Genomic DNA, 8,706 nt, shown 5'->3' on the forward strand with positions numbered 1-8,706 from the left:
TAGAGACATAGAGAAAATTGGAAATGCTAAAAGAATTGCGTAAATTGGCTCTGCAAAACAGAGACAGCTCTTGACTATCTTTTAGCAGGTCAAGGGGGCACTTGTGCAATAATTAGCAATGAAAGTTACACTTTTGTCCCAGATCACTCTTCTAATATGACTGATCTCACCGAATACATTGCCTCTGTTGCTAAGAATAATTCCCCACAACCAGAGTGGACACCTGCGACTTGGTTGGAATCCCTGTTTGGAAGTTGGGGATCCCAAATTGCTTAATCGGCTGCAGCGTGTTTTTTTTCTTAGTTTGTCTAAACAATGTTACTTAACATGTTCTGTATGTGTGTGTATTTTTGATGAATTCACATTCATTAATAGAAGTGTAACCTTTATTATGATGATAATATTACCATACTAATTACATTGTATAACCCAGAATGAAGGGCCTGAAATGATGAAGTGTCTGGTTTTATGTGTTGATTTCCCTTACTTTAATAGAAATAGGATATTGAAGTTAAAATATAATGCTTACCTTAAAATGTAATGATTATTATCACACAAGTGATAAAAGGGTGGAATGTGAAGGAAATTTGACTTTGTGAAGAAACAGTCTTGGTGTCATAAACAATCTTTGGTTCCTGCCTGTGCCTGGGAAAGATATGAGGGGGATGCGTCATGTCCTCCTCCTTAGGACCATCTGGCAATGAGTAGGTGTGTCCAAACTTTTGACTTGTACTGTATATACTTTTTTATATATATATGGGGGGTTGTACAGTCGTGGCCAAAAGTTTTGAGAATGACACATACAGTGGGGCAAAAAAGTATTTAGTCAGCCACCAATTGTGCAAGTTCTCCCACTTAAAAAGATGAGAGAGGCCTGTAATTTTCATCATAGGTACACTTCAACTATGACAGACAAAATGAGAAAAACAATCCAGATAATCACATTGTAGGATTTTTAATGAATTTATTTGCAAATTATGGTAGAAAATAAGTATTTGGTCACCTACAAACAAGCAAGATTTCTGGCTCTCACAGACCTGTATTTGGATGATCCAGAAGAAGATTCTTTAAGAGGCTCCTCTGTCCTCCACTCGTTACCTGTATTAATGGCACCTGTTTGAACTTGTTATCAGTATAAAAGACACCTGTCCACAACCTCAAACAGTCACACTCCAAACTCCACTATGGCCAAGACCAAAGAGCTGTCAAAGGACACCAGAAACAAAATTGTAGACCTGCACCAGGCTGGGAAGACTGAATCTGCAATAGGTAAGCAGCTTGGTTTGAAGAAATCAACTGTGGGAGCAATTATTAGGAAATGGAAGACATACAAGACCACTGATAATCTCCCTCGATCTGGGGCTCCACGCAAGATCTCACCCCGTGGGGTCAAAATGATCACAAGAACGGTGAGCAAAAATCCCAGAACCACACGGGGGGACCTAGTGAATGACCTGCAGAGAGCTGGGACCAAAGTAACAAAGCCTACCATCAGTAACACACTACGCCGCCAGGGACTCAAATCCTGCAGTGCCAGACGTGTCCCCCTGCTTAAGCCAGTACATGTCCAGGCCCGTCTGAAGTTTGCTGGAGAGCATTTGGATGATCCAAAAGAAGATTGGGAGAATGTCATATGGTCAGATGAAACCAAAATATAACTTTTTGGTAAAAACTAAACTCGTCGTGTTTGGAGGACAAAGAATGCTGAGTTGCGTCCAAAGAACACCATACCTACTGTGAAGCATGGGGGTGGAAACATCATGCTTTGGGGCTGTTTTTCTGCAAAGGGACCAGGACGACTGATCCGTGTAAAGGAAAGAATGAATGGGGCCATATATCGTGAGATTTTGAGTGAAAACCTCCTTCCATCAGCAAGGGCATTGAAGATGAAACGTGGCTGGGTCTTTCAGCATGACAATGATCCCAAACACACCGCCCGGGCAACGAAGGAGTGGCTTCGTAAGAAGCATTTCAAGGTCCTGGAGTGGCCTAGCCAGTCTCCAGATCTCAACCCCATAGAAAATCTTTGGAGGTAGTTGAAAGTCTGTGTTGCCCAGCAACAGCCCCAAAACATCACTGCTCTAGAGGAGATCTGCATGGAGGAATGGGCCAAAATACCAGCAACAGTGTGTGAAAACCTTACAGAAAACGTTTGACCTCTGTCATTGCCAACAAAGGGTATATAACAAAGTATTGAGATAAACTTTTGTTATTGACCAAATACTTATTTTCCACCATAATTTGCAAATAAATTCATTAAAAATCCTACAATGTGATTTTCTGGATTTTTTTTCTCATTTTGTCTGTCATAGTTGAAGTGTACCTATGATGAAAATTACAGGCCTCCCTCATCTTTTTAAGTGGGAGAACTTGCACAATTGGTGGCTGACTAAATACTTTTTTGCCCCACTGTATATTAATTTCCACAAAGTCTGCTGCCTCAGTGTCTTTAGATATTTTTGTCAGATGTTACTATGGAATACTGAAGTATAATTACAAGCATTTCATAACTGTCAAAGGCTTTTATTGATAATTACATGAAGTTGATGCAAAAAGTCAATATTTGCATTGTTGACCCTTCTTTTTCAAGACCTCTGCAATCCGCTCTGGCATGCTGTCAATTAACTTCTGGGCCACATCCTGACTGATGGCAGCCCATTCTTGCATAATCAATGCTTGGAGTTTGTCAGAATTTGTGAGTTTTTGTTTGTCCACCCGCCTCTTGAGGATTGACCACACGTTCTCAATGGGATTAAGGTCTGGGGAGTTTCCTGGCCATGGACCCATAATATCTATGTTTTGTTCCCCGAGCCTTATGGCAAGGTGCTCCATCATGCTGGAAAAGGCATTGTTCATCACCAAACTGTTCCTGGATGGTTGGGAGAAGTTGCTCTCGGAGGATGTGTTGGTACCATTCTTTATTCATGGCTGTGTTCAGGCAAAATTGTGAGTGAGCCCACTCCCTTGGCTGAGAAGCAACCCCACACATGAATGGTCTCAGGATGCTTTACTGTTGGCATGACACAGGACTGATGGTAGCGCTCACCTTGTCTTCTCCGGACAAGCTTTATTCCGGATGCCCCAAACAATTGGAAAGGGAATTCATCAGAGCAAATTACTTTACCCCAGTCCTCAGCAGTCCAATCCCTGTACCTTTTGCAGAATATCAGTCTGTCCCTGATGTTTTTCCTGGAGAGAAGTGGCTTTTTTGCTGCACCAGGCCATCCTCCAAAAGTCTTCGCCTCACTGTGCGTGTAAATGCACTCACACCTGCCTGCTGCCATTCCTGAGCAAGCTCTGTATTGGTGGTTCCCCGATCCCGCAGCTGAATCAACTTTAGGAGATGGTCCTGGCGCTTGCTAGACTTTCTTGGGCGCCCTGAAGCCTTCTTCACAACAATTGAACTGCTCTCCTTGAAGTTCTTGATGATACGATAAATGATTGATTTAGGTGCAATCTTACTGGCAGCAATATCCTTACCTGTGAAACCCTTTTTGTGCAAAGCAATGATGATGGCACGTGTTTCCTTGCAGGTAACCATGCTTGACAGAGGAAGAACAATGATTCCAAGCACCACCCTCTTTTGAAGCTTCCAGTCTGTTATTCGAACTCAATCAGCATGACAGAGTGATCTCCAGCCTTGTCCTTGTCAACACTCACACCTGTGTTAACGAGGGAATCACTGACATGATGTCAGCTGGTCCTTTTGTGGCAGGGATGAAATGCAGTGGAAATGTTTTTTGGGGATTCAGTTCATTTGCATGGCAAAGAGGGACTTTGCAATAAATTGCAATTCATCTGATCACTCTTCATAACATTCTGGTGTATATGCAAATTGCCATCATACAAACTGAGGCAGCAGACTTTGTGAAAATTTATATTTGTTTCATTCTCAAAACTTTTGGCCACGACTGTACATGAGGCAGACAATTACATTGATGGAAGCTACAATATATCTGCAATATTAAAGCTGATCTACCCCCTAAGTAAAAAAATATATAAATAAAATTAGGACAGGCGGGAGGCGGTGGCATTAATGCACAATAACGTTGGATGCCAACCGCCAATAAACCCCACAGAAGGGGCGGGGGCTAAGCTCCGTTCACCGGTAGACAGTGTCCTTCGCCCACGCCTGTCGGGCACTGTTTTCCCGCAGTTCTGTTAATGACGGCGAGGGCAGTTGTTCGGCAGGCGGAAGCAAAGTACACTGTGTGCTAGCTTAGCCAGCTAGTCCTAAGGAGGACACTGGTACACCACAGGCAGAAAGCGGGGGTGACGTGTGCTTGCTAACTAGCAAGCAGACTGTGTCGGTAACTATCAAGCTAGCTAGTCCACAGTGTTGCCCTAGCCTCCTGTCTGCTGTGCTAGTGTGAGGCTTGGACGACCGAAAGACAGTGTCCTTCGCCCCAACCTGTCGGGCACGGTTTTCTCCAGTACACAGCAGGAGTAGGCGACAACCGTGTGCTAGCTAACTAGCAAGCAAGCACACACTGTTGTTAACTAGCAAGCTAGCTAGTTAGCTAACACACGGTGTCGCCCCAGGCTTCCGCCTGCTTTGCTAGCGGACAATGTCCTTCACCCCCGCCTGTCGGGCACTGTTTTACCCGCAGTTCTTTTAATGACACTGAGGGCAGGTGTTCGGCAGGCAGGAGCGAAGGACACTGTCTAGGCAGGTGCGAAAAAATTGCAGCCCTTAATTCGGGGCGTTCATTCAAAAACCAATGGGATGCTCGAGGGGGGCGGGCGTTCATGCAGATGCAGGAATGCCCCGAATTAAGGGCTGCAATTGCACACTATTGTCTATAGGCCATCATTGGATCAACTGAGCTTGCTTAAATTTGTCAAAATACAAAAACATTTCAAATGACTGAAAAGGGACAAAACCTGAGGAAGCATGCACCACATTTTTCCAGAGGCCAATGCAAAAAATGTAAATAGAAAAACATTTAATACCATTCACCTCTCCACAAACTATGAACAGATGGATTGGGGCTTAATCCAGTAATCCAGGGGTTCATGGTTGAGTGCATCAAGTGTACCACAAAGTTCTGGACATCTAGGAAGGGACTGTAATAGTTTAGTACATTCACATAGGGGGATCAAATCAAATCAAATTTTATCTGTCACATGTGCCGAATACAACAGGTAGACCTTAAATGCTTACTTACAAGCCCTTAACCAACAATGCAGTTCAAGAAATAGAGTTATGAAAGTATTTACTAAATACACTAAAGTAAAATATAAAATAAAAGGCTCTCCAGAGGGTAGTGAGGTCTGCACAACGCATCACCGGGGGCAAACTACCTGCCCTCCAGGACACCTACACCACCCGATGTCACAGGAAGGCCATAAAGATCATCAAGGACAACAACCACCCGAGCCACTGCCTGTTCACCCCGCTATCATCCAGAAGGCGAGGTCAGTACAGGTGCATCAAAGCAGGGACCGAGAGACTGAAAAACAGCTTCTATCTCAAGGCCATCAGACTGTTAAACAGCCACCACTAACATTTAGCGGCTGCTGCCAACATACTGACTCAACTCCAGCCGCTTTAATAATGGGAATTGATGGAAATTTTTGTAAAAATGTATCACTAGTCACTTTAAACAATGCCACATAATATAATGTTTACATACCCTACATTACTCATCTCATATGTATATACTGTACTCTATATCATCTACTGCATCTTGCCATCTTTATGTAATACATGTATCACTAGCCACTTTAAACTATGCCACTTTATGTTTATATACCCTACATTACTCATCTCATATGTATATACTGTACTCTATACCATCTACTGCATCTTGCCTATGCCATTCTGTACCATCACTCATTCATATATCTTTATGTACATATTCCTTATCCCTTTACACTTGTGTGTATAAGGTAGTAGTTGTGGAATTGTTAGGTTAGATTACTCGTTGGTTATTACGGCATTGTCGGAACTAGAAGCACAAGCATTTCGCTACACTCGCATTAACATCTGCTAACCATGTGTATGTGACAAATAACATTTGATTTGATTTGTTGGGGCAGTATGCGAACTGTAGTGGGTCTAGGGTTTTTGGCATGATGGTTTTGATGTGAGCCATGACCAGCCTTTCAAAGCACTTCATGTCTACCGACGTGAGTGCTACAGGGTGGTAATCATTTAGGCAGGTTACATTCGCTTTCTTGGGCACAGGGACTATGGTGGTCTGTTTGAAACATGTAGGTATTACAGACTCAGTCAGTGAGAGGTTGAAAATGTCAGTGAAGACACATGCCAGTTGGTCCGCAAGTTGCAAGTGTAGTGCCAAACACAGACCTGAGACAGAGCTTGTTCAGGATGTGCTGCCTGAGGTGGACACTGGTCTGATTTATGGACCATATGAGGCTGGTGGTAGGAGCTATAGCAGGATGGGCTCATTGTAATGGCTGGAATGTTATAAATGGAACGAGGTCAAACATGTGGTTTCCATATGTTTGATCTGTTTGATACTATTCCATTGATTCCATTCAAGCCATTAGAATGAGTCCGTCCTCCTATAGCGCCTTCCACCAGCCTCCTCTTCTATAGACAGGCTGACCCATGAAAAAAATTACTTGTCATGGCTACAAGAACATTGTTGTACAAGGGCAGTTTCTGGACACCTGAAGGAGGTCACTGATTCCCCAAGCCAACCAAAATAGCCATGTTAAAAAAAAAAAATTGGTATGCTTTGTGGCTGCAATCAATGTATTGTTGTGGACACAAGTTCAAATTCAGGGAATCTGTCAAACTTCAACTATGCCTTTCTCAATAAGATACCCCACTAGCACAACTTTTACTTTATTTTATACAAAAAACAAAGGACCATTGTTTAAGTTTCTTTGCCATATGAGACTTTGTAATCAAATGATGTAAATCATGTTTGGATAAAAAAATGTTTCTCTCATGGAATGCAATTTATTGACCACTATAGATTTGTCATAGAAATCAAGTGTAGACATGTCAAGGAACGCATTTGGTCCATCATTTACGTTTATGTTGTTGGTGACCCACGCTTTGGTGCTATGCCAACAGTGTGCAAAGGATAGATAAAATGCTAGTAACATACATTCACCTCAGGATGGCACTCTATGCATTTTTACGACTGGCAGGTGAACCACAAATCACACTGGTGATGGTTAAACAAGTGTATAAAAATAAATACAGATCCCAAATACCATTTCAAATATGGAATATAATTATAATATGAAATAAGTGTAGCCTAAATGAGCAACTGACGACGGATCAGCTCCTAGAGAGATATTACCACCTAGCTTGCAAATATTGAAGCGGTTCATTATAATGCTTACTAACCAATGAAAATGAACTAAATCACCAATTTGGCACATCATTGGGTACGCATTATATTTTCATTGGATTTGGCACATCAATTGGTAAACGTTATAATAATCCACTTTAAAATGTGCAACCGTAGGCGGTAATATCTCTCTAGGAGCTGATCCGTCGTCAGTATTGTGAAATAATTCTAACGTTAAGGCAAATGTTGAATGGAGAAAGCTGATCCGAGAGCAGCGTCCCCTTTCTTTTGATCCTGTCAGTATCGACACATGTTCCAACTATGCAGTTAGCGACCGTTCTCTCTGCGTGGTGTTTTGGGAAAGATGCATCATTAAACCACTGGTAAACCTACATTTCTTCACTATCGGGAAACCGGCCCTGTTTGAACTCAATGTTGCCGTCCAATAATCACATTACTTTCATATCACTGACTAAACAGAGACGCGGCTGGATTTAGGGTGTGTAGCCTATTACGTCATTCACCAGGCAAGGACAGGATTATGCAACAGCAGCGCAGTCAGGAATGGATTCCGGCGCATGCCCCCAGTGGTGATGAGTAATCTGCTAAAACCATGTAATCCATCTGCACGATATGTTCTTTGACATTGGTTTTACACCAGTTAAGGGCAGATCAAACCAGTTTCACCTTTTGAAAAATGTGATCAGTAAATAATAATCACACCCCAAACCTGAAAACAGACTAATATTGTGAGTAATTGTAATATTGGCCGTTGTCCCTTTTTATTTTAATGACATCTTTCAAGTTGGGATATATAGACAATTATTTTTTTATTTATTTTTTACAAATCAGTCCAAAGGTGTGGCACTGAAATGGTGCTAGTCTGAGCTCTCTCCTATGACCTCAAATGGATGTCAGCTTAATGACTCACGTGGATACAGCATAAATCTGCCTGAATGCCACTGAGCCCTACTACTAAGTGACTCACTAATGCCTCCTAATTCAGTTGTAATGACGCAGAGGTGGAAAGGACATGCTGAAACATTACAAAGTTACCAGCCAAAGTTGTAGGTAGATCACCAGTCCAGACCATTTCTGCCGTGACATTGACGCAATGGTTAGTGCGATCTGTAATCCTTGGGGTGTCCCTATTCTAACCCAGGGGTGTCAAACTCATTCCATAGCGGGCCTAGAGTCTGCCAGTTTTATTTTTTCCCTTTCAATTAAGACCGGCAACCAGGTGAGGGGATTTCCTTACTTCATTAATTACAAGGGAGGAGTGAAAACCCGCAGACACTTGGCCCTCCATGGAATGAGTTTGACACGTGCCCTAACCTAACCATTTTAAACGTCAACTGGCTAGGGATGTCCCAAGGATCCCAAATAGCAAAGACCCTGATGCAAAGGATTACTTCCTAAAAGTCCCACGCAG

The sequence above is a fragment of the Salvelinus alpinus genome, chromosome 7 (assembly GCF_045679555.1).
Source record: "Salvelinus alpinus chromosome 7, SLU_Salpinus.1, whole genome shotgun sequence".
Classification (NCBI taxonomy): Eukaryota; Metazoa; Chordata; class Actinopteri; order Salmoniformes; family Salmonidae; genus Salvelinus; species Salvelinus alpinus.